This window comes from Passer domesticus, chromosome 11 (assembly GCF_036417665.1).
Source record: "Passer domesticus isolate bPasDom1 chromosome 11, bPasDom1.hap1, whole genome shotgun sequence".
In the NCBI taxonomy this organism is placed as follows: Eukaryota; Metazoa; Chordata; class Aves; order Passeriformes; family Passeridae; genus Passer; species Passer domesticus.
In genome coordinates this window covers 10001079-10028400 of record NC_087484.1, presented here as the reverse complement: position 1 = coordinate 10028400, position 27322 = coordinate 10001079, and the positions used below count along the sequence as shown (strand labels likewise).

Here is a 27322-nt window from a genome sequence, read left to right as displayed (position 1 = left end):
TATAACATTTAGGAAGTACTGAATTTTTTTTAGCCCTTTTTTTTTAAGCACGTATAATATCAAAGGCAGTTAAAGCAGAACTCCAAGAAAGCTTCTAGAGGAGAGAATCATGATTTCTGAAATAACCTACTTCTCTGCTGTCATCTCAAGCACTGTTGGGAACTTAGGCCCACAAGGATCTTAATGTACTGTTTGCATAATAAAATAAGGAATTGTTTCACAGAACAAAAGAGCTATAAGGAAAGTGGCTACATTAAATAATGTAAAATTACTCACTAGCAAATCATCCTGAAGCTGGCAAAGAGGGAGAGCACTAAAAGGTGCCAAATCACCACTCAGAATATCTGAGTACCAGTTCATAACCCAGATGAACCCTGCAACATCCAAATGACTGCCCAGATGTGCACCTTGCTTATCCCCCCAGTCTTCAGCCATGTGTTTGGCCCCCTTCTGCAGCCCAGCCATGCCCATCCTAGACAGAGGCAGCGCTCCCTCACTGCTGGGGTGGGCAGGAAGGGCTGTCCCATCGGAGCTACCCATCCAGGACATCATGGACAGGGGTCCACAGCAGGGATGCTGCGAGCCACCAGAGCCCACCAGCCTAGACAATTTAATCTCCTTACAGCTCCCTGATTATGGACCCCTTTCTCTGGATCACCAGTAGCAGGGCAAACAGAACTGGGACCAGAAACAATACTACCAATGTTCTGCATTTCCTGAAAAGCAAACCACTCGATGGAGAAATCAAAAATAACAGACAAAGACCTTGCTAGAGCAGCAGAGGAAAACCAGAGGCTGCCTAGCTGTTTGCAAGAAGCTCAGGTGTTATGAGGACTGCAGTCCAGTGCTTTGGAAAGGAAAATGGTTACCATTATCATTGCTTGCAGCCAGCTGCAAGTGGACCTCTGGGCTCCATCTCCTGACAGAATGGATATGCTGCCATAACCATGAGCCCAGAGCTTAGCCCAGGACATGATGAGGCTGTCACACACCCCAAAGATGGATCACAGCACCGCTTCAGCAGGGGCTTCATCCAGCCCAGCCTGCCACTCCCCAGGAGCAGCTACACACCCCTCACATGCTGGAAATCTTCTGGATGTGTCTGCATGCCAGCAAGTGTGGCAGTAGTAGTGGTCTAGCCAGACATCCAAAACATATTGGCACCGCTATAATTTGTCCATTCACCAATATGTTTTCCTAAAAACGCCCATATGCTTTTCCTGCAGTTCCCATATGCTTTTGCTAAGAGAAACAAAAACATTTTGTTAGTCGCGAGCGATTGATCGCCACACATTTCACAGAAGTCAAGTAGAAAAACAAAAACAACAACAAAAAAAAGCAGTCAGCTGCTTCCCCCTCCTTCTCCTCCTCCTCTCTGTTCATGGAGGGAACTGTGAAGAGCAGGAAAAAATTCAGCCCACAGCAAAATACACACACCGCTCATTTTTTCTGCACTGCAAGATATTCTAGGAATTACAGGAGGAATCTTCATTAAAAACAAGCTATCAAGGATCTGGCAGCCAGTGGCATTCCAGACAGTAATTCAGCATCGGGCGCTCGGGTCCTCGCCGCAGGCAGCGCAGCCCACAGGAATCCACTGTGCGCTCCTGGAGATGCACTTTAAACAAGCCAGAGGGTGGGAGGACAGGCTGGTAAAGAGGTTACAGCCCTTCCAACTCCCAAGACAGCTCATGTGAGGCTTAGTCTATCTCTCTGTGTAGGTATAAAGCCCCCTGTCACACGCAGGGCTTCCCAGGGAAGTGCTGCCTTGCACACAAAGCCCACAGCGAGGGGAGCGGGCAGGCTCGGTCCAGCTGGGAGCAGGCACGTGGGTGTACAAGTATGTGTGTGTCAAGGCTGGAGCATGTGGGAACCATAGCTGTGTAGTTAAAGACTCATTAAGAGACAGCAGACCCAGGGCCAACGTTCAAAGAGGAGCAAGGCAAAACATTTCTCTGGAGAAAGATTAGCGTGTGTTCTTCTTTACACAAATAAAATTAAAGAGAGACTCATAATATAGACAAATCAATTAACTTCTGAAAAGCCAAGGGCACTGCATGCAAGAGCAGACAAGAGGGGAAAAGCTTTGTTACAGGGCCACCAAAGCAGTGCATAGGCTTTCTTCCCCAGAAAAGAAATTCAGCTATTGCTGCATGCAGTTCTGATGTCAGTCCCAGCTGCATCATGCTCATTGTTACAGGGACACAGCTGCTTCCTTCCCAACACGGCCATGCACACACCTATATATCACTATAACCTTATGCACCAAGGGCTGGGGATCATCTTTGCAGAGACTGTGGAAAATACCTGAGGGCAGAGGTCAAAAGACATTAGGAGTGCTTAAATCAACAGTTACAGCCTGAAAAGAAAGAGTTTGAAGTTGACTTTCTGTACAGGATACCCTGAATAGCACACAGCCTTCTATCACAATAAAACTTTCTGTGATGCAGTCCCATGTTCTATGGTTCTCCCACAAATTTAACCAGGAATGCTCTTTGCAAAGCTAGTGTTTTCTTGCAATGATCTAATCTCACACTAAACCTAATGGGAGACCAGATGCAACAGGTCAAGAGCCCAATTTTTCACAGAAATGAAGCTGAAAACCCAGTCAAGAGAAGAGAAATCAATCTCTTGCACAGGACACAGAGTAAAAAACCAATTTGTCAGACACAGCTTGCTTCACAAAACATATTTTGTGATATGTTTTTGTCTTGAGAGGAGTTGTAAGCACTTGAAAATCTGACTTCACCACTCACAAATGCATTGATGTTGTTGCTCAAGTGCTGACTAGAAAGCAAAACTAATACTGTCTCATTTAGTTAACATAAGGACATCTTAAGTTAATTTAACAATGGGCTCCTTCCTAGATTTCATATTTATAGCAGCCCACTGGGATGGTTTATTAAACCTAGCCAAGAAAGTTACCACAGAAAGAGTGAGAAGCTAGCAGAAGAGCTACCATTAATCTTCCATAGCCCAGCAACTGGGAAGATCAGGCCTTGAACTAGATTCTGTGCTCTTGCTATTAATCTCCTGTCCTCTACTTATTAATCCCTGGTCTGTCTTTGTCTGTCAACATTTATTAATGGCCCCAACTGTTTGCAGTAAACAGGATACTAAAATCTCATCTCTACCTAGACATAATTTACCCACAAAAAAAAAAAAAAAAAAAAAACACCAAAAAAGCACAAAAATTAGACTCAAGAAGAGGATAAAGGCAGAAAGTAGGGACATACATTGTGTATCAAAAGAGAAGAATGAGAGCACAATTAAATTCACTGACACAACAGAGTGAACATTCACTGTTCCTGATTTGGGACCATCTCGTGCTCCTAAAGTCAGGTAACATCACAGCAAACAAAGAAGCTCCATTGGTCACAACCACCAGGGGAGTTGGTCACTCATTCTCCTCTTCTCAGCAGGGCTGCACAAGCTGCTTTCTTCCCCCATTGCCATGACTTTGCAGCACCTCCAGCACCCTTCTGTCTCCTGGGGTGGCACAGCTGAGAGAGGCTTGAGGACAGACCCACTGCCCTGACACTGGTCCTGCCCTGCAATCTTACCCTTCCTGCAATCACACCATTCTATCATGGGATGGGCACAAAGGACAGTTTGTGTCCTACACATAATCCAGCAAGGGACTCCTACAATATTTTGGGGTGGTTCATCGTGGTGATCCTCAAGTCACAGCTAAATATCTCCAGTGAATATGACAGAAGTGGCAATTCTGAAGAATGAATTCATTTGCTCCTCACATTAATTTCTATTTGTCCACTGAAACACAGATTCAGCTAACAATAAAGCCAACCCTCCATCACCAGCTGCAGAGAACATCCACAGCCTGCAGAAAGCCACGTCATGGATGGGGAATGAGTTCAGGTTCACAAGCAGGAAAGCTTTGTTCAAAAACGAAGTGAAAGCAACACGACCCACAGGACCAAGCAATTGCTCCCATGCAACACTCCCAGTCTGCAGGAGGGCCTGCATGTTCGCTAATTCCAAACTTGGACCCAGAAACAGTAAAACCACCTCAAGCCTCCTGGGCAGGCTGGCATCCCACCACCCCAGGCTTTGGAGAAATGCCCATCAGCTGCTGAAGGACCAAACATGGTGCTGAGGTCTTCCCACTGTCCCTAAACTCAGCAGCTGGCAAAAGCCCTGGGAGCTGATCCATTCCTCACCTGGAAGCAAGGCAGCCCTGTCAGGCACCCAGTCAGACGTACAGACAGGCTCTTCCAAGGGACCTCTGTGGGTGCAAACAGAAAGGTCAGAATCAATGTTTTGCTCACCGTAAAAGCAGAAAGTAAATCAAGCTGGCTGTAATGCCTCGCCAAGAAAACAGCCCCAAAAGGGCATGTAAGGCCAGCTGCCCTCCCGTACAGAGCAGACCATAGCCTTTTTTCCTCCCCTCTGACACAAGTCATGTGTCAGTCTGTCCCTGTGTTGACCCATATAGGGGTTTTTCACTCACTGGCAGCACAGATTACATCTGAGCAAGTGTTGGGGTAGCTGAGGTTTATTTGGAAGAGAAGCTACTTGTTTTAAATCACTGCAGAGCTGGTGAAAGGCACTGACGTAAGGGCTGCAGGTAACAAAGTCTCTTTCAAAGCCTGACCAGACGCCCTTCTGCCTCTCATGCTTAAAGGGCCCCTTCTTCCCAAGCCTCAGCCACTGCTCAAGGCCAAGCCTGAGTCACTCCCACAGCACTGGCTTGGCCATGTGAGCATCAAGGAGCACCAGAGCAGAGATGGGAAGCATTAAACACACAGCCATTGTGAGAAAAGAGTCAGGGTGAGACAGCCCAAACCCTACCTCCACCTTTGGCCCTGGTTTCCTTTCTGGGTGCCTCCAAAGACACCCAATTAAAGAGAAAACACAGTTTTTTCAAGTTACCACAAGCTTCCTTCAACCAGCAGTCTTTAATACTTCCAGCTTATTGATATCTGAGCTTACTCTGATGTTTTCTATTTCCTTTAATCTCAGTCCTGGAGAAGCAACTAGCAAGTTTAAAAAGTACAAGTGATGACTAGCAAAAGGTCCACCTCAGCACACCCCTGGTCTCCCAGCCCACCATGCTCCTGGTGACACCAGGTGACCCCCAGCTCCTCCTAACTGTATCCTCACCCCTATTTTCCTGAAATCAGCCCAGGATCAAAAGTCATTAAAGAGAAGGAGATCCACTTCTAGCCAGTTGCATATATTACTTTTTAATGAAGCCAGGCTAAAACTCATTAGCCCCACCATCAGCTGACTTGTTCAGGAGAACCAGGTCTGGCAGGGCAGCAGCTTTGCCTTCCTGGTGTGTGGTGAAGGAAGGGCAGCAGAATTTCAGCAGTTGCTTCAGATCCTCACCGAAGTGCAAAAAGCAGAGAAAAATTTGCTGAGAACCTGCCCACACAGACACTGGATATTCTTTTCATATTTGCCATGACAAAAAATTCACGTTAACATTTTTGCAAGCGCTGTAAGCCTGTATCAAGTATCAGCAAAGAGGCAGACAGGTGTCCTGACCACAGAGGAGACAGCATATGCAAACAGTTTGGAATTTATTACTATTATTTTTTAAAGGGAGAAGCAAATCCCAGAGATTTTTCTGTGCATGATACATTTTCTGCTCCCTGTTTGATGTTGCTTTCAGACTTCAGACTTCAAATAGCTAACACTAACCTATGTCTCAAGCCTGCTTTAAAGTGATGGCCCTTATGTGACCAGAAATGAATGCATGGTGAATCACTTATGCCACACACAGTGGGGGTGATGAGCAGTGGTCCATGTCTCCTGAGTGCTGCATGGACACGGGTAAGCTGGGGGAAAGGAGATCCCAGCTCTCTGTCCATCAGAGCCAGATAACTCAGCACAGAGCCTTTGCATTTTTGGAGCTGAGAGCACAAGCTCCAGGTCAACAGCCCAACCACAAGTCAGAGAGAACCACCCAAGCACTGGCATCTTCTGCAAAATGCGGAGAGAGATACATAATCTGCATAGGCTGCACTTCCACCCTCTCTTGCCTGCCTCTAGGAGATGCTTAAGAGAAGCTGCATTTTAATCAGTAGCCCCAGCCAAGGGAATCTGATCTTGACAGTAAGTGAAAGGGAGCAACCCAAAGTTACAGACTTCAGGCTGTGTGGGTCCCAGCTCTTCGCTTCTCTGCGGACATTACTGCTTCCAGAAATTAAATCAAAACCCCACTTAACTTCACAGAGGTTGCAATTTGCATCTAAAGTACTGCCTAAGCCTCAGCTGTAATAAACAAATACAGCTCCACTGAAATCCAAGAGTCATTCTGAGTTTGTCTGGTTACAGATCTGCAGACCCATAAACATTACAGCTCATCCAACCTCCAGCTAAGTATCTTCTAATAGAAGGCCATTATCCTTGTCAGATGGATTGGGATAACTTGTTTAAAGCACTCTTGAATAGTCATTAGGATTGTTAGGTTTTGGTGGTTATATTTTAAGAATAAACCCCATCAGCTATTAAACACTGGAACAAAGCATGTTAACAGTCCACAAACAGAGCTGGAGTGGAAATATAGTAACTATGGTTTGGGATTTTCATTGGGAAATTGGTGAAATGGAGAGAAGAAAGAAAATACAAAACCTAAACTGAGCTGCGCATGTACACTGAGAAATCAACCACATTATTTGACAGCTAATGAATGAAAAAGAAACACAGGGAAGAAGGAAGAAAAATCATGGAATTCTGTCCTCCTTCTGCGCCTCATTAATATTTTGGGTGTAGTGCACAGACAAGATATCAGCCAAGGAAATACAGATACATTTTGGTGGCTGTCACTGTCCCTAACAGCTGACCTCAGGGCGGACACCACTCCCTGGAGCCTTCCTCACCTCCTGGTAATAAACCATCCCAGTGGCAAACCTGTGCTGGCTGTGCTCCCCAGGAGCAGAGCAGCACTCCTGACCAGTTTTACGGATCTCTGCCCAGGGATGAACACCACTACACCCATGCCACGGGCACAACATTGTCTTCTTTAAACCATCTCACCAAATGAACCAGGCCACTCCACCTGCTGTAACCAATCTCCTGTTCAGATTGCTGCTTTGCCACAGACTTGCTGATAAAGGAGAATTCTGTTTTGTTTGGGGTCTTTTTTCACTTCTCCTGACCAAATTATATTGCCAGGAATCAATTAACAGCCCAGCCTAAGACAGGGGGAAATGGAGGAGTCTTGCTTCATGTTTTACAGAAAATACACAAGCATCCCATCCCTGCCATGGCATTCAGGTGCCAATTATGAAAGGTCATCAACACCTCACAACAAAGAAGTCCCTTTTAGCATCATCTCAGCCTGTGAGCCTTCTAAAGGGACAGCCCTGACCAGGACAACTCTGGGTCAGCCAGGTAGAGAGGCAACGGGGAACATTTGAGCCATTTCCTCATCTGACTTTCATTTATTCATTTATCACTCAGGCCAGGGAAGTACTCTGATCCACACATGTCCAGAGTCAGATCTGAAGCCAGTGTGCCAGGCAAGGCAATGGCACTGCCAGGTCCTGTGACAAGAGAGCAACAAGGACATTGTGGTGCCAGCCCCTGTCTCACAGCCTTTGGGCTGTAGGGTGGCAGCAGATGAAGGCCACACATCTCAGATGCTCCTCTGGGCTGGCACGTCACCACACTTGCAGGTACAGCTGTCACACCCACACAGGTGCCTGCACTGACCACAGCTCTCTCCTGGCTCAAAAGGGAAAGGGCAAGGAGTAACACAGACACTCCACGCACACCCACCATCACTGTGTGCACAGGGGGGCTGGGAGACAGGCTTATTTAGAGCTTCACAAAGTGCACTCCATCGTCATTCCCTCCTTCTCTTCCAGTCCTAGATGCAGCCTTAAAAATCCATAGCTCCAGACAGCTAGCCCACACACTGCTATTCCAGCTCAGCAGGGAGAGGATGAACTCAATTTTGCCAGTCAAACTGGAAGGAATAAAAAAAAAATTTAGTAGTAGTATTTTGCTAAAATCCAAGAAACACGCCTCCATCAAATCAAAGACAAAACAGAAGAAATTATATGGAGAAACAGTCCTTGCTATTGCTTCCATGGCAAGAGTTGCAACCAAAGCTTGGGTAGCTCAGGGGCAGGAGAGCCATCACAGTCTGCCAGTGTCATGCAGCATGACACTGTACCACTGTACCTCCTCTACCAAAGCGCCACTGAACCCTGACAGCAGCTCATCTTGGAGAGGCTGTTTGGACATGCTGCTCACGGCTCCCCAGCCCTGTCTGCTGAGCTGGATCTGCAGAGGCAAACATCTGGGACAACCACACATGCTCCTCTTGCACTACAAATCAATAGCTACAAGGACACAGGAAGTGGCTGCCAGCCCCTCACCCAAGCCCCTGCCACACACAGTGGGCAGGTTTGCTCCCTGCTTGACAAGGACCTTCCTTCCACCAGCCAATGTTGGAGCTTCCCAGAGAGACCAAAGAGAAAGGCATAGCTCAAATAAGCACCTGGATCTACAAACAACAGATTAAATTCTCAAGCTACAAAACTATGTTTTAGCAAAAGTGCAATTGAACTCCATGTACTTGTTACATTTCTAAATATACTCTGGTTGTCAAGACAACAAAGAGACTGATGGATCTCTAAAGTGTACTGTATCCATTTAATTGTCAGCATTTCAAACTGACTCAAGGAGGGAAAAAAAACTGCTGCGTGATAAGTCTAATTGTCATGGTTACCACTGGCTAACCCCATAATAAAAATATATATATTCTGGCTAAATGTGCCAAGCCATGTGAGCAGCAGATGGGAGACATTCTCATTACTGCAACAGCCTCCACTGGAAAACTAAACTTGAGGAAAGATGCGAGAGACTTTACAGAGATCTCAGACACAACAGACACCGTGGGCTGCATCTTCCCAGTCGTTTGGCAGCAGTTCCTCAGGCTTTTCCTCTGTGCTTATCCTCCCCAAGCGTGTTGGGACAACCCAAAGGGCTGGGGCTGCCTCACTTGTGAACATTCTGGTTTGGGGATCTCATCCCTCGCCGGAGAAAGCCTGATATGTGAGTTGCTACTCCTTAAAAGCCTCTGACAACATCTGATGTGCAAACCTGGGCTTTGCCCTCCCACCCTCACCCCCTTGCACTCCCCTCTCCTGATGGCAATACCCAAGCCCACAAGAATGGCTGTGCCAGGAGGCTGCTTCAGCCTGGATCTTCTGCTCCCACACTGTTAACAGCTAAACCAAGGACTATGGCTTGGGGATGAGAAAACAAGTGGAAAGAAACAGGCCACTACTGCAAATACACCAGCCTGAGGCTGAGTTGGGAAGTGTCAACAGCCCCCAGCCAGCCTGTGCAACCTGCCTGATAAGTGTGATCCAGCAGTGTGAGGAGCTCCACTGTTCACATGAAGTCCCTCCTGAAAGGGATGCTTTCCAAAAAGAACCCTTAAACATTTACTTTTGACATGGATCACCTTCAAAATAACATCTGAGTGATCTACCTAGATATACAATGATTGTGATTTTCCTACACTGATCAGAACTCCTTCCATACATTCAGTATTCACTTTTCTTTCATTAAACCAAAGTTAAAGCTGCAGGAGAAAGGCATCAGTGTCATCCAGGTATGAGAACCAATGGAAAACAATTTACATTCATATGGTGAGCACTGACTTAAGATTTGGACTCAATGAACCTTATGGGTCCTTTCCAAATCGAAATATTCTGGGATTCTGTGATTTCAACGAAAGGGGAAGTTTCCAATTAGTCTGAAGCTTACCCAACATTTTTGACAGAAGCCATCTCAAAGTTGAATCATCCTTAAAATCTCCCCCAAACTGTTGCACTCCTTCATACAGATAAAAACTCTGCTTCTCTGCTGTCAGACACCTTCAGGGAAACCATAAGGTGTTGCCTAAAACCATCTCCCAGAGAACCACAAAGTAAAATCTGGTTGGAAAACACTGCTTAAGAGAAACGCCACTTTCCAGGCGCCTCAAGCAACACATCTGAGTTCGTGATATTTTCCCTGGAGCTTGCCCCTGCTCATTACCAAGATGAACAATTTCTGAATTCCAAATATGAGATTCTCAGTGATGTAAAATGAACTTTCATGCCTACCAATACAGTCAGTGTGTGGTTCACCTCTTGTGCTGCTTCACAGAGTGGTCTGTGCCTGAAGGTGGGCAGTTAATGTCAAAACAGAAGTAGCACAGAAGAGTCATCTCTGGGGCTTGTGTGAGAATTATTTCAAATAGCACTTAAATTAGGAGATTAAAACGAGTCTTGGGCACAAAGAAGCCTATGGTCTAATGTAAGTCAAAGGGACCTAGAGACAACTGTTTTTTTACAAGTATTTGGGTGCACCCAAGCCAATGCAGCATCAGCATTTTGTCCTCAGATACTTTCAAAACTAAGCACTACCCATAAGGAGCTTCAAAGAGATTATAGTCCTGAAAGCTGCATCCAGATCTTAACTGAGCTGAAATCCCAAACAACCAAAAGCTTAAAATCATGCTTGTATTTCAACACCATGCAGGTGCGGAAACCTAAGTTTGGTTTTCCTGTTACTGTAAGTGCTCGCCTAAGGCACCATGCTTTTACAGTTATGGCTTTGGGACAACTGTTACATTCTGTACCAATAAAATATGTGCTCTCTGGAGCAAACTCCCCAGGATGACTCCTTTGCTTTGGCACAAATGGACTCATTTGCTTTAGATAAAAGGATGTTCCCTTGCATCGTTTTAATTTGATTTTTTTTTTTTGTAAGATAGAGAAACAGTTAATTTTGCTAAATGAGTTCTCTGTTGCCATGACTTCACTGCAGACAAACACAAAGCCATCAAGCTCCTTTTCCTTGGGCACTGTTTTTTTAAACAGGTATTTGATCATCTTGATTCTCTTGCTTCGTTTCTCAACATCTGGATTCCCAGCAATATCCTGCAGTCAGACAGACACATAATGGCTACAGCTACGCAGTAAATTACAGAGATATTCCTGCACATACCCTTACCCTCACAATCCACTTCTTCCAGCTGTGCCAATGCACCCTCTGTGACTCCACAAGCAGGGCAGCACTGCCTGCAACAGCAGGCAGCAAATCTCTCCAAATGAAACCCTAAATTTATGGGATTAGACCCTGAAAATCGTAATTCCCATGCTCCCACCAAGGGCCAGCCAGCAGGTGCCTACTCACCATCAAGCCAGGCTGTTGCCCAGGATTTTGTCCCAGTCCAAAACCACAATGCTAAAGTCCTTCCCAGAGCCTCAGTTTCCCCAGTAGATGAGAAAGGCTGCACATGCATCATCTGCCTCCATGGGGTATTATGACACTGGCTGGGTTAATATTCATGGAGTACACTGGGGATTAAGAGTATTACAGACTTTACTGAGGGAGAGAGCTTTTTCTTTTTTAATGTTTGCATTGAACAGACAGACTAAGCAGAAACAGCATTTGTAGCCTACAGCCATTATCCTAGTAAATGGCTTATTACAGCATGCAGCCTACCAGCTCACCTCCAACCAGTCTCGCTTAAACGCATGTAGGTGGAAGTGCTGCTCATTCCAAAGAACTTTCTTTTTCACTGTCTCTGTCTGATGGAGACTCTGGATAGCTGCGCTCACAAGACAGGGCTTAGGATATAAATATTTCAGTACAAGCTTGTTGTTCAGTACCTATTTACGGCAATCACAGAACAATTAATTACCTCCCATCTACGACTAATTCCCGTCTCTCCCAAAAAGGGGGGCGAGTTTTGTCCCAAGACTTTCAATTTCCTGATGAGTCACAGCAGACACACTACAATAAGCTCAATACTTCAATCAGACTGTTTCTTATCCAGATATATTCAATACATTACTAAGATGTGGAGTGTGCTATTTTAAGGGCTGATTTCAGGCATTGTATGCATAATGCTTTCTCATCTGAACACACGCCTTCTCCTGGATGAGACAGATGAACGTCCTCCACCACCATCCCTTCTGCCCCCACCAAATCCTATAGGTAAATAAACACTGCAAAAGCAGAAAGTAAAGAACTGCACATTTAGTGCACTGATTTCTGTAACACGCAGCCCTCTCTCCCCCTTTGCTAGTTCATTCCCTGCCCTTTGGCAAGAAAATAACTTGTGTGACAGCAGCATCTGACAAGAAGAAAACATTCACAGACTGTACAGGTTGCAACAAGTCCAAAGCGTCTTGCTTTCTTCATTCTAGGGCCAAGAATCACATATTTCTTGTTCTGCCCCAAGGAGCAACTCTGCATCCCTGTACGAATCCTCAGTTGTCCCCAGTTCCCACGCCACCCACTCACAAGCTCCAAGGCTCCATCAGGCAGGCAGGAGAATGCCCAGCCTCTAGCAGCACAGGTTATGGGGATCAGCAGGTGCCCTGTGGTCCTCATTATTTACTCAATTTAACAGACTCAGATATAATTTATTGTGTCAATTGGGCAATTGTTCCCAGCTGGGTCATTTGAGCCTACAACAGGTTGCACTCCGCCTCAGCCTGACCACAGCCAGCTGAGGAAACTGCCTCAAAGCAGACTGTGAAGAGCAGAGCCATGGTCACACCTCCCTGGACCATGTGCATGCCGAGGTTCTCGCAAGCAATGCAGTTAAAAGCTCCCAGACACCAATAGCTGCCTAAAAAATGTGTGGCAATGATGACAAATAGGTTAAAGAACATAATGTTTGCATGACAGACTGGGTATGGGTGACAGACATATGTGCTGCTGGTTGTAGAGTTGCTGCTGTGCTATTAGGGACATCAGCTGCTCTACGAGCAGCCCCAGCACAGACACCACCTCAAGACTACCCCTGTGCTAATTGCTAACAGCAGTTTTTCCCCTGGCACAACTGGGCTGTGCAAGCAGTTTCTGCACAAACAGCAGCAGTGCCAGTTTCTGCCAAGCCCATGCTAATTGCAAGTGATTCCAGCTCAAATGCTCTTAAGTCAGAAAGTGTTTAGGCGATGCGTAACCAAGGTGTCACTTTTGTCTCACCAGCTCTCCTGTGGTGAATGAACCTACCATCAGCTATGAAGATCTGTCACAGCTTCTTCTCTTTTTTCCTCCTTGGAAAAACTCTCTCATAAGTTCTTATTTTACACCAACAAAAGTGCAAAACATTTTTGACCCTTGCAATGCCCCCAGCCTGTTGGTGTAACTGAACTGTCACAGCAGCACACAGAACGTGGTCACCAGGATTTCATTCAAGGCAGCAGATCCTCCAAGGCTTAGCAGCTCCTCAGGTGCTATTTTAAAAAAGTTTCAATGTCTCCTCATTTATGTCAAAACCTGAGAGCACCTTAACGATGTTCAAACAGTTTCACAAACTGTGAAAATGAAAAGGGTGAATGGAGAAGGATCATTTCACCTGCCCAACCCTATTGGAAAGACCAAGAAGAGATAGACTGAGCTGTGTTTTAAGTTTAAAACACAGTAAATATCCTCTTGAGTATGCTCAGCTAGGTCACTTTAGCTAAGGTGAGAATATTCACCTATATTTTATGGATTTCCATTAAATACACTGTTATCTCAGTCTGGGTGCTTATTGAACCGGCACCAGGCTCCACGAGATCTACAATGACATTCACTTTGAGCTGCAGGCGACAGGGCAACACAACCATAAATACACACGGGACCCCAGCTGGAATCTCAGCATCTCTTCTCTCCATTTTTGAGTACCGTGGAAAAACTTCTTGAGGAAGTTTGTACTGGGACATCCAGTTCTAACCAGAACAGGAACATCTGCTACACTGTGCAGTTTTCCTCTCCTGTAGATGGCAACCAGCTCCCTTGGAGAAAGCATCAGGCAGGAGCAGAGACCACAAGCTGGTGGCCTTGGCCATGCTGCAGAAGGTGCCTGTGGAGTCACTGCCCTAAGACTAGTTCCAGTAACTTTCTTAAAATTAGTGTTATGAATAAAGAGAAAATATAGGACCATCAAAAAAAAAATCACCTCAAAAGGGATCATAAATTATCTTTTTTGTTTCTTTTGGATAACAATGCTAGTAGCATATGGGTCTGCAGCCTAAAGAGACAACTGAGGAGAAACAAGCTCATTTGAGATTCTTAAAACATACAAGACCAGGATTCTCCCATGCAAGGCAAGTCCACGTGTCCTCCTGAAAAGCCATTTGGAAAGTTTCTAAATGCAGTAGGAGAAAAATAATCCTGCTTGGTCCATGCCTGTTTCTCCCTCTTCTCCCATTAGCGCATGGGGAGAAGGTTGGCTTAGAGCAATACAACATTTCAATTTGAATATGAATCACTCCTCTGGTGAGAAAACAAAACAGAAGCCCATTTCATGTGAGGCTTATCTGAAGATATAATGAAAATCAACACATATAACAGGAGCAATTGAAATAAAACATGGTGAAAATACTGCCTCAGACAAACAAACAACAACACGTTCCATTCTGGAAGATCCCAAAGTGTTTTACAAACTCATAGAGCCAGGAATAATTTCATCTGCCACTGAAGCATGGCTGTTTCTGAATGGGCACTCAGCACCACGCTTTAATTCATGATGGGGGGAAGAATGTCATCAAGCAGGAACTGTGAGAGAGTTCAGGACAGCATGATCTTCAGTGGGAACTGCACCATTCTTCTGGGAAGTGGAAGCTGGGTTTAATTTCAATTTTTACAATTCAGTGTGCCACCATGTGGGGCAAGCACCTGAACATGCACAAGATGCTGTACTTAAAAACAAAGTGACTGGATGTATAAAGATGGAAATCCAACTCATGTATGCTGGTATTTTCCAACTTCTGATTCAAAAGCAAGAAAACAGCAGCTAGGTAGATGTTTAAAATTTCTGAACCTGCCTGGGGATTACAAATTAATTTCTTATCATCCCACAAAGCTGAAGGGTCAGGATTTCCTCCCCCTGGTTCAGCTCAGATGAAGTTAAGGTAAAATGCTTCTCCTCTCCCCAGCTGCCCTCCAGCAGGCAGAGAAATATCCAACACTCTCAGGAACAGGCTGGAAGCATAGCATTACCATTCACCACTGCTAAGGAATGTCAGTCTTGCACTTCAGCTGTACTGAAACACTGTCAGAAACTCCAATTTCACCCTCTCTCCTTTGCTCCTTGGCTCTTCCCATCCACCTGCAGGGACTGTGGCTCACCTCACTGACAGCCACAGAGCTGGCCAACAGAGAACTGCTCCAAACTGAGGCCTTTCTCGTGCTATTAAACATCAACAAACAAGAAGAGAAATCCTTCAAGGGCAGGGGATCTGAGCAAGTGATATGCATATTTCCAAAGCTAAATGTTTACTTCTCTTCCTGGCAGCATCTGGAAGCTTGCAGACTATTTATCTGCACCTTAGAAACGGCTATTTAGTCCTGCAAATACATCAACAATTCACCTTGACTCAAAAGAATGGCTTGCTGAGCTCTGAGGAAACAATGAAAAAAATCATCTTTTTCTTACTTTTCTGCCAAATGTCTGTTAAAGCTTTTCTGAAAGGTGTTTACTTAATCTTTTCCCACATTACATTATATATACAGTCACTATTCCAGAAAGAAAACAAAACAAAACTCGGTGCACAAACGCAAACAAATCTGGTTTTGGCCAGATCTGCCTAAACCAAAAGCCTGCTTCCTCTTCTACTGGCTCAGGAGCAGAGACCCAAAGCCAGATAGTTCCTAAGATTTCTGAGAGGCTGACTTTTGGATAGGCTTGTTTGAGTATGTCTTCAGTACCCTGGGACTGCATGACAATTCAAGGGAAAATGCCCCTAAAATGAGCATGGATTTGAAAAGCAATTTGAAAAACTACTACCAAGCCATTTTTCTCTGTAGCAGTGACACCTCTCCAACCATACAATCATATTCTTGCCAGCTGGGAGACTTGTCCTCATCTTGATTTAAGCAGACCTAATTAATTTCAGTTTTGTTGGGGAGGGGAAATAAATCTACAACTCAATAAACAAGAAAGGAAAATTATAATGAGCTTAACATGTCATATAGGTAAAGGGAATTGCCAGGAGATTCAGGTAAAAAAAAATCATCACTGATTCATCAAACGAGTCATTGAGATGTCTTAAGAACAAGCTATTAAGAGAAGTCACTCTTCCTCCCCACCTTTTATTATTAGCTACTGCTGGAAGTGATCTTTTCTGCAAATCTCAAGACCATTTTGAAGTGCTGGAGATTTTAGGAAGTAAAAAGTAGTTCTCAAAATGAATTAAACTGCTTCAAAAATCTTCTATTAAAGGTTGTATTGTGTATCTTTCTCACCACTGGGTATTTCAGATGAACTACCCACTACAAGGAAAAAAAAAAAGCAAGCAGCCACTGTGCAGTTCTATTTGAGGGTCCAGGTTGGATGGGGCAGGTCTAAAGCACAATCTGGTCTAGAGGAAAGTGGCCCTGCCCAGGGAAGGGCTGGAAGATGGTCTTTAAGGTTCCTTCAAACCCAAACCATTCTATGAGAATCCCAAATTTGGTGATACAGGTGCTTTTGAAAACTTGTAGAAACTGAGCAAGAGAGAAGTTACTGAAACAAGGGAAAGAAAGGGTGTCCAGTGCCACTGGAGAAAGCCACTTCCAAAACCCCAGGAGAACCAAGGATCCCCTTGTGTCAGCTCTGCCACAGCCTCGAGAAGGGCTCTGTCAGGGAGCTGGCACTGCCTGCAGCCAGCAGCCTCCAGAATCTGCTCCGCCTGGCAGGAGAGGAGGAGGTGAGACTGCTGGCAGGAGCAGGCGGAGCAGCAGGGCTGGTGGAGATCGTAAATGGAGGAGTGTTGTAAAACACGGAGGTGAGCGCGGGCTGACGCTCACCTTCACAGCTCCCCCCAGAAAAGCACGGCTCTCTGTCAGACTCTCACAGCTTTGAAACACGTCCAGATTCCACTGGATCAATCCAGGAACCTCATTCCTATGCATGTTTGCTCTCACACGCAAACACGGCGAGGTTTTAACCACACACATTTTGCACAAGTCCCGCAGGCCCAAACTTTCAGGTTAATCAGGAAACTTGGTCTTAAATGGGATTGTAAACCAAAGGAAAGAGATTACAGATAAAGGCAACAACCACGAAGAACTGCAGGGCAGTTTGGGTGAGAAGGGAGCTTTAAAGCACTCCAACACTGAGGTACTCCAAAAAGAGGACCTTTTCTTAAAACAGGACTTACTTAAAAGGATTGCACCAACAGATCTTCCAAAACTGATTTAATCACATGAAAATATGGGCTGGGCTCCCTCCATTTAATACCACTCCCCGAGTGGAAAGTTCTCATCAAAGCTATAACATATTCAGTTCCAGTAGAACAATTAGGTGACATCAGGTAGGCAGTTGTGACTCTCAGAAATAAATGACCTCGCTATTTACCACTATGTGCTATGCCTTTAAAAGTTTCCAAAAGTAATGGTCTGCTTCTGTGCGTACTGGAATATTCAAGAGCATTTCATATTGTTTCTCATATCAAGAAAAGAGCAATTAGATCAATAATGAAACAGGAGAGCTCCCTTTTACTTTCTGCGGTTTGCAAAGAGGTTCATGTTTCTGTGTGAGCACAGCTCTTGTTTTAGTGATGTGAAAGTGTGTGGTTTGTGCGATACCCAGTTTCTTCTAATATTCGAGTTTCTGTTGTTACCTACCTACAATTTACAGTAAAGGATCTTTTATTCTCACACCTCTCAATCTCAAAATTAGATCAATTTTCCCAACAAGATTTTATTACCCATGCAAACCTTTAACAAATACTGGAAAACCTGCTGACAACACACTCCTCGTTAATACAGCATGAAACCACCCAAGACATCACTACAAAGTCTACCTGTGCATGTGTCTATCTATACACACACGAGGCAGCAAACACAAGCCTTGCTTTAGGCAAAAGGAATATTCTTCTGCTTGGAAAAGCAACTGGAATTCCACTGAAATTCATGTGACAGGCCCAAGACACCACATGCAGTGGGTAAAGATTATTAAGCAACACTTGAACCACTGTGTATACATCACTATTGTGCTATTTGTTGTGATTAGATTGCTACTATTTTTGAAAGATTTCAAAATATTTAAAATTTGTTCCTACCTCTGCAAAGCACAAATATAATTCTAGCAAAATTTTCTGAAGAACCCTCCAAATGGGAAGGACACTGCAATTACTGGGGATGGGTAATCTACTGTCTCTAGCATCAAACCAAACTAAGCCATTTATAGCATTTTGGCCCTCTCCACAACAGACAAGAGCACTGACATTTTAGCCAGAAATGTTAATTTCCAGATAGTTGTTTCTGGCCATGTGCTTTGCTCCACAATCTTTGACTGTGCTCTCCCTGTGGCTCTCAAAGAAATGCATCTTTGTCAAATATTCTGAAGGTCCTAAAGAGAAAATTCTCCTGCTGCTACACCACAAACATCAATTCAACAACAGAAATCTAAAACCAACTAGAATACTGAATATTTCTGAAGAAGCAAAGTAAACCACCAGCAGCAATGTTTTAAACCCTGTGTTGATCTGGTCAGCTGTGTAGTGTGAACATATTAAATCACACACTAAAGAGTCTCCACTTCTCAGTGATGCCTCATTCTGCATCTCCCTGGACCAGCCTCGTAGTTTGCATACAAATATTGTTAATGGTCATAAAATCATCATGCCCTATCTGGCATTAATTTAATAATGATGGCATTACACTGCACTACCCAGTCACCCAGCTGCCTCGACTTAGATTAATTCAAGCAAGACAGGACACAAACATTCAAACTCCTTGATGCATCTTGCACCCACCCAGGGAGGGCTTGGCTTTCAGCCAGACTGCATAAATCCCAGTGGGATTAGTCAATTTTCAAGAGACTCCTTTATGGGATAAATAAGGAGGTCAAGTGCTGAGATCTATAAAAAAGGACAGGACGGGTGTATATAATCCCCCACAAGACACATCCCTCCAACCCTTTACAGTCAGCAACAGGGATGACTAAATGCACACAGCAGAAACCACTTTAACCAAGGCCATGGAAATGAAACTGGCAAATGTACTATTTTTCATGTTATCTTAACATGAAATAAATTTATCTGATTAGATCACCAAACATGCCAAAAAAGACATGTTTGGAAAAGATGAACAGAGAGGACCACAAGGCTACTGCTCACCTGGTTCTAGCTGAAGCAGAACTGTTGAAACTTTTAAGTCTCCCTGCAGACAGCCCTGATGCTCTTGGGAAATACCAGCAGCTAAGTCTGGACTATCACAAGACTCTTTAGGACATCCTTCTTAACTATTTGGGCAATGCTCAATAAAACTAAGGTGCAACACACTCTGCTGTAAAAGTGGCCCAAGCTAGGTGTTGTCACTGTGGGCAGCTGCAGGTCAGAAAGTGCTGTTCAGCCAAAATGTTTAAAGTAAGGGTGAATAAGCCAAAAACATTCTAAATCATGGTCACAATTGATCATGGTGACCATGGAGCTCAAGCACACCACATTTCAAAGGCACTTGGTTTTTCTCCTGCTCTGTCTTCACACAGGAGACCTGACTGCATCCTGCATCCCTCCAGCCTCAGGTATTTCTCACATTTGGATGACATTGTGGGATCTGTCTTTGGAATACAGGTAAACCCGGACTTGACACAGCAAACAGACCATGGGAACAGCTTTGTTTATTTTAACATGAACTCTTGACACACCTCAGGAGAGCCATCAGCTGCCCTACCCTTCACTAAAACACCAGAAAGGAGCTCAAGCTGCTGCTACAGCTAAACCCAGTGCTGGGAATGTATCCAAACATCTCTCTGGAAACTAGCGTGATAATAAAACTTCTGCTGAAGTCACACGGCTCTCAGGCAGCTCGAGATGGGCTATCAGGAAGTGGGACCCATCTCAAACCAACCACAAGCTCCTCGCCAACAGATTCCCATCAGCAGAACAGTACCAGTCATTGCCCTCACCTGGGCACTTGGCCATGAGAAAATGTTGGAAAAGCCTCTTCTGTTTTCCTCCTCCCTCGGACAAGTTCACGAATCACCACCACTGGAGATTAACTGCCTTCCCTCATCAACAACCTGAGTAGGATTTGGACCACTGACAAGATTTCTCCTCATCCTCCAGACCAGCTTGTGCACCGTCTCCCCATCGAACACTAACAGAGTTTATCACTGGTTCTGAGTGACCTTGGCACAAACAGTAATTCTTGTCTCTCTAAGCAAGAATTTGGGAAAGCAGCTTTATTGGACAGGTATGTCTGGCTGAGATTTGTGATCAGATGCAATGCACGGCACAGTGTGTGACCTGGAGAGATATTACCATCAGCTAACAGCAGCACAGATTTCTTTCTTCCCTGTCCCTCATTAGCCTCAGAAGCCGGCCTTGCCAGCAGCAGTCATGCAAGCTGAGACAACAAAGCACATTAATGATGGGCCCCATCATGTTCCATATTAATTACTGTAGCTAGTAGTAAACTGTTGGTTATAAATCATATTTTGATAACCTGCCCTTTCTTTGACAAGCGAGCTCCAATGTTTAATGTTGCACTTAATCCTCAGATAATACCCCAGGAGTCCTCACTGTGCCCAGCAACAAATCAAAGCAACCTTCAAAAGGCTGGCACGGGTCCCCTTTTCCTACACACCCCAACCTGAAACTATCCCATTGCATCAACTTTGTTATAGGTCAGCTCTAAAGGCTGAGTTGCCAAAACCAGCAGCACACTCAGCTCTCAAGTGTCCACAGGGCTGTCCCAGCACTTCTCTGGGCTGGCAAAAGCCATGTACATGTTACACACATATCCCAGCCTTCCAGAAATACGGCACTGTCAGTGCTCTGCAGGGTAAAATAGCAGGGCAGTAATCCTCAGAATATCCCCACATTCAGAAGAGAGCAGGATTACTTCTACCTAGGACTAAAACAGCCAACTAAAATCTATCCAAAGCCATCACATTCTTATTTTTGTTTCTTTTTAATTCAGTGACATTTAGCTAGCAGAACAGCTGTTAGCAAAGGTCTAGGAGAGGTGGAATCCCATTTTCTATATAAAGAATTATGTTTTGGAGGAAACTGCAATTTGACAAAAATACCTATTTGGCAAAGTACGTTTTAAAAAGTGGAAAAATATGCTCTTCTTTTTCTAAGGTAGCAAAAGATCCATCATGGCTCATGAAAATGAGCCCAAGTTTTAGGAACAAAGATATCAAATTATTTTGCAATGTACACCCAGGAAAATAAGGAGGAGGGATGTGGTCTCTAAGAAGCAGCATAGGGAGAGTCCCATCTTTGTCTCAGCCAGATGTGCCCATCACCTCCCACCACCATCAAAACACATGAAAAAACTCATCTCAGGCTTCCCACAGAGCTGCTCCAGCTTTTACTGGTAACAACTGGCTGGCTTCAGAAAGAGCTGGGTCAAGCCTGACATAGTCAGCACCATCCTTTATTTTAGTCTGAAGGCTCAATACCACACCAAGCAAGAGCACGATGTTGCACTTGCAATTTGCAGTGTTAAAATCCCAACAGCTCAGGAAGAGAATCAGCAGTGGTAACCAAGAATCCCATCCTCTCCTCCACGGACGGATGTGAAGTCCTGCGACCTCACCCCAAGCTGCAAATTAAAAGTGCTCACAGCAGTGAAGGGTTCATTCTTGTTCTTCCACCACTGGTGGCAGATGGTACGTGCTATTATTAAATCTTGATTTCCAGCTTATAATAGTCGTCGTATGAAACCTTCTGCACTAAGACAGGAATTCACTATTTTTATTTGGGGAAAAAAGCAGAAGTCTTACAGTTAAGTAACTTTTCTCTTTTAACGATTTCTTTCAAAAATTTGCAGCATACTTCTCCTAATTGGAAACACACAGAAAATAGGATATGGCCTATTAGTTAAAGGTCAATGCACATTTAGCCACCTCTTTTGAAACTGATGGTATTGTCATGACAGCCATAAAAGCTGCTTTGAATTTTAGTTCCCTAGAAAGTAAATATAAGGAATCCCAAGGCCGTAACCACAAGTGCCACAGCTCTTAACACTGATGTCGTATTCAGCTGAATGTGTGCTGCAAAAGTCAGGATGGTAAAGCTTCAAAATCAGCTCATCTAAGGGAAGGACACAGTAATTATCCCCCAGCCCACTGCCCCAGGCATGTACCACAGTGCCTCCATTTGATGCAGCATTAACAGCAGAAGTGTTTCATCCCCAAGCATTTCATGTGGGGTTGCTGGGACCTTTCAGGGGCTGCTGCAACCAAGTATCTCACACTGCTGTGTGCTGTACTTGAGTTTGCAACTGTTCCTTCTAATTCCAACTACCAAATAAAGGTTCTCTTTTTTCCTTTTTTTTCTTTTTTTGTTTTTTTTTTTTTTTTTTTTTTTAGGAACCAGTTCAATTCATTTGTATCAATTTGTTTCTCTATCAATTAGCCAGGGCACAGGGGGCTGATTTTCAGACCCTCTTCTAGTGTGTTAGATGTAAGGGGACAGTGTAATTAATAGATGTCAGGCACAGCTCCCCTTCATGCATTGATTTCCTCCTGCTTAGGAAACACTCAGGGAGAACACAATCACCTCTGGCTGTCAGGGGTCTTCATAAAATCCATAGGCTTGGATTCACAGGAACTGCTAATCATTTTGGATGCTGAGAAGGGGGAAGGCAGAGTCTGATATTTGTAAAGCAGAGGAAATTTCTTATTAACTGCAGCAACTGAGTGTACTTCAAGGGGAGCTTACAAGAACAGAAAAACTTTCAGAGCAAGAGGCAACTCAGGAAAACCCTTTTGGTCCCAAGCTGCATCAAGGGAGATGGGAACACCCCGACTGAGTTCAGAGCATCTGCATCTCTGAGGCACCTAAACCAGGGGTTGCTGCAGCCACCCCAGTTTGCCCCCCCACTGTCACACCACATCACAGCCATCACCTTCCCATCACAGACAACACGGGTTTCATCAAGGTGTCTATATACAGTTGAACTTTGAGAAAAAAACAGCCTTTTATGACTAGCCACCTTGGATTTTTCCTTTTAAGGTTTTATTTTTCCATGTCTTACATAAAGTCCTCAAAAAAAAAAAAAAAAAACACCAAAAAAACACAACCAAACACAAAAAAACCTCAAGGTATTTGATCATTTCCCCCACCCCACAGCTCTGCCCAGGAATGCACAGCTAACTGGTCCTCATAGGAGCAGTATTTGTGCAAAGCTGGTTAAAATATCCTCATTTTGCAAATGCTAAACCTCACTGTACATACCACACAAATCAAAAGCACAGAAAGAAGACAATCCATGAGCATATCAGGCAATCTTGCTGGATATTATGCTTACCTTTGCATAAGCAATAAAGCATTTTTCACTGTACACAAAGACTCAAACCCAAAAATACCTACCCAGAACTGCTCACTCTTAGCTACTCCACAAGGCACAGGAGACCAATTCTACTTTAAAAGAAAAAAATACCCTTTCTTCTATTTGCTGAGTCTCTCTGGAGACATAATGGCACTTTGGCAGGGCAGCATGTTTAATAAGAGATGATGGGGAGAGAAAGGTTCTCCAAGAAAGGAGATGTCAGTGCCATGTAGCCAGCACACTGCAAATGCTGTATTTCAAAGCAATATAAATAACAAATTATTACATCTCTCTCTTTAGAGGTCAGAAAACACTCCTCATGCAGTGTTTTCTTTAAAATACTGCCCTGTGTAGGCATCTAGACAACGCAGTGACCTGGTCTATGGCACAGAGACGCACAGGGAAGAACAGACAGAAGTCAAAGCTGGTCTGAAACAATACCACATGCATGTGGTCCTGCACCAGCACCCACCAGAGCACACATCTGCTGGCAGCCCCACCCTGCAAGGGCTGAGTGCCTTTCCCACTGGAAACCTTTCCATGATGCTAATCTGCTGCAGAAGGAAAATCACTAGAGGAGGACACCCAATAGCTTCCAGCCAGAACACAACACGCCTTCAGCAAGACTTTTGATTTTCGCAGGCACACACTGAAGTTGTTCTTCACAACAAAGAACAGCCTGTCTGTTGCATAACTAACCTTAGGCTGCATTAGATAAGTTGTGCCTTCTCACAGATCAACTGACCTTAAATAATGTCCCCAGTGTATTCAGAGCCAATAGGTTTTTCTTTTAGAGCTCAACTGACAGGTCCTCTCCTTCCAGCTATTTCTTCAGAAAGCATACAAAGAAGGTTTCAAGAGAAATCTCATGCTTACTGTTCCAAGAGCTGCTTTCCAGGCCAAAAATGAAGGCCAAGATCTTAGCTCCAGAGCTGCATCTCCCTTTGAAGGCTTCTTGAGCACTTCACTGCAACAGCACGAGTGAGAGCCTTGGCAGGATGGATGTGGGGCTGAAGCAGATGATAACTGGAAAACTCAGCCTGTCTCTGGAAAGCTTGCTGCAGCTCTGCCACTGAGTCAAGACAGAAGGAAAACAGCCAGCCATGCCAATGAAACACTGCTTTGTATTCTGGGTAAGGCACAACAAAGGTCTGGTGATGAGGAGCTCTCGTGTGTCATGCAAGGGTCAGCAGCAAAGGCAAATTCCACCGTGGCATTTCCGTTCTGTCGCCCAGCCCATTGCTGGGAGTGGATACAGCAGGATCTTTCACTGCTTGCCCAAAAATGGCATTTAACATAGCTGTGGCAGCATCACCCCACTGCCACATTCCACTCCAGAGGAGGGCTATCAGTCCCTGCACGAGGTTGAAGTCACAGGGCACTGTGTCATGAGCAGGTGAGATCCTTTAATATCATTTCTCCAATCCCCATCCTGGGTTGCAAGGTGATGCAGGAGCTTTGCAGCTGCCCCAGAGATAGAAACACGTGGGAAGAGATGGAGACAGTGTGAAATTAAGCCAGCCTCTGCACCCCTCCTGGCAGAGGGAGTTTCATTGTTTCATTGTCCATACGGAAGTCTGTACATTCTCTGCGATATCAGAAACAAAACACTCTGCAAAGCAGGCCCATATCCCTTTGGGAAAACAGGCACCAAAGCAACTGCCCAATAAACCCACAGCAAAGGCAGAGGCACTAAAAGCCTGGCTGTTTTCTGACACCAGCTTAGCTGTCATACAGACTCCTCTTGAACATCAGTTTCCTACTTAAAAATCACGGCGCACAGACCTTCCCTTCTTGGTATGTGTTTTTGTTCTGACACCAAGACAGACACAGCACACACACCCAGCAATTCCCTGATCTTCTCCAATGGAACACATCAGAGCAGAAGCCCTGCCTCACCTCTTGCAATTGGCCATGCTGGGCTTCATTGATAAGGCTGTGCCCTACAAAAGACCTGTGCTCTTCCACATTCAGGACATCATCACCTCTTGCTGTGAGCAAGAGCCCAAACTTGTGAGGATTGCTCATGCCAAGGGAGGTCCACAGCTGCTGAGGAGCTTTCTAGTAAATCCAGCCCTGATGGCAAAGGAAAGGGCTTTCAGAGCAGAGTTACAGGAATCTATTCTTCCTGCATTAGTCAGCATATACAAATACATCCTCTTGCTTCATTAAATTTTAATTGGAGTACACATGAATAGGCTTCACTGGTTACTTAATCAAAGGGAGTCTGATTACAAGGTGCTCACATGAAAAGCTAGAAAGCAACATCCTTCCTCACTTTTCTTTTGGATTTTTTTAGGCATCCATTGTTGATTTCTTCAGGTCAGTTGACATTTTAGGGCTGCTGCAAAGAACCATGAAAAGTAGCCACAAAGAGTAAATAAAGCACTTTGAAGGGAAACAGGACACAGATCATTAGCCCTGCATTCCTCTTTATTATCCAGACAAAATTTAAATGCAAAATCCCAGAGCAGATGTTGCATTAGCGAGCTGATCAGCAGTGCTAAACACAAGGATGGCTTTGCTGCTGTGTGTCATGCATGTGTGGCTGGACTGCCTGGAGTTTCATTATTTTAAGTGTCCTAAAGTGTCTGAAACCACAGCAGATCTGAACCTATCGTAAAATCCTACTCGTAAATTTTGGGATTTTGGGATTTCCTCAGTAATCGCATTCTCTGCAACACAAATGCTTATTTGTTCACACACGCCTTCCCTGAGGTTACAGAAACTTTGCATGTACTTTCTTGCCTGCCTAGGATGGGACAACCAGCTCCCAAACTTCTTCCTCACTACAACCACGAGCTGTATGACCAGATCCTCACCTTCCATAAGATCCATACAGTTGATACAGCTTGAATTGACTTAGAGCAGTTTGTACTGGCTGAAAAAATCTACCAGCAAAGCAACTGAAGTTGCACAAGGCACAGCTGGGGATGGGAGCTCAGTGCCTGACTGTGTGAGAAATAAAAAAGCAGCTATGTTGTTCTGCACAACTCTGTTTGCTGAGCAAATCAACAAAAACAACCAAAAACAAACAAACAAGGAGAAAAAAAAAAAAACTTTCAGGAATTTGAAACCACAACAGACAACTCACTGGCCAGCTCGTGCACACTTTCTCAGGAGTGGATATATTCTGTACAGTGACAGGTTCTGGCAGCCAGGGACTGACACACTTTCTATGGCAATGTCCTAATACTAGAAAAATTTGGTCATAAGCTAAAAATGTTACAGAAATAGCATAGGATCATAAGTTATGAGCTGAGTCAGAACTTTATCTGCTACTTGACTTTTATACTATTTTGTTCTTTAAAAAAGAAAAGCCCATCATGCTGTGGGGTTTTTTAAAAAACAGTTTGATGCTACCATCACTTATGAAGAAGAATGAGCCTTTGTCGAGGGGGAAGAAAGTAATTTAAAATGGCAAAAATCGATCTGAAAGGAAGCAAAGGACAGAGATCCCCTCATACACCACAGCCCTGTGTGTAGTAAGCCCTTCACTAACACCACAGCCCCTCTGAGTGCCAGTTCTGGAGGGCAAGGGGCTGCCTCTTCATCAGGTACAAGGACTCCTCCATCAGAACTCCAGGGATGTTGATGGGATTGTACACGGTAGTACAGTGCCCTAATTCCCAGGAATCCTGGGTGTACAATGCAGTCTCCTGCATAAAAGCATTTTATTTGCACTCTGTACTTGTAAATCACTGGTAAATAATTAACAGACAGCATAAGTATGTAACAGAACTGAGTCACAGGTGTTAGCAAAGGAAAACTGCTATAAATGGATATGTCACAGCAATAAGCCGCCTGTTCACCTGCTGGGTGCTGGAGGAATTAAACAATTTAGTTTTCATAAATTAACCCCTGACACCCAGAACCTCACTAGAAAGCCTATCCATATTCCTTCTCTGCTATTTCTGACCATAAATTTCTCTCCTTTCACAGTCTGGACAGTCCTTAAATGAAGAAACAATCAAGTTTCCCAGGCTTCTGATTGCTGGGTAGAGCTGTGGGGTCACACACAGGTCCATTCATTCATCCCAGGGAGGGAAAGGGAGATGGGATCAAGAAGTCTTGC

General features: G+C 44.5%; 1 protein-coding gene across 14 annotated transcripts in view; it reads right to left on the bottom strand.

Annotated features, from left to right (window-relative positions):
• LPP (LIM domain containing preferred translocation partner in lipoma) overlaps positions 1–27322 on the bottom strand; it is a 331648-nt gene that overhangs the window by 235081 nt on the left and 69245 nt on the right. For 10 of the 14 annotated variants that reach the window (XM_064385623.1, XM_064385626.1, XM_064385629.1 and 7 more), the window contains one exon: positions 4182–4246. The exons of 2 other annotated variants lie outside the window; for them this stretch is intronic. The gene's annotated coding sequence lies outside the window, so the exon portion shown is untranslated. Of the gene's footprint in view, positions 1–2307; positions 2360–4181; positions 4247–12285; positions 12365–27322 lie in introns of those variants that run through there. 2 more of the 14 variants (XM_064385632.1, XM_064385635.1) reach the window with 2 other exon arrangements.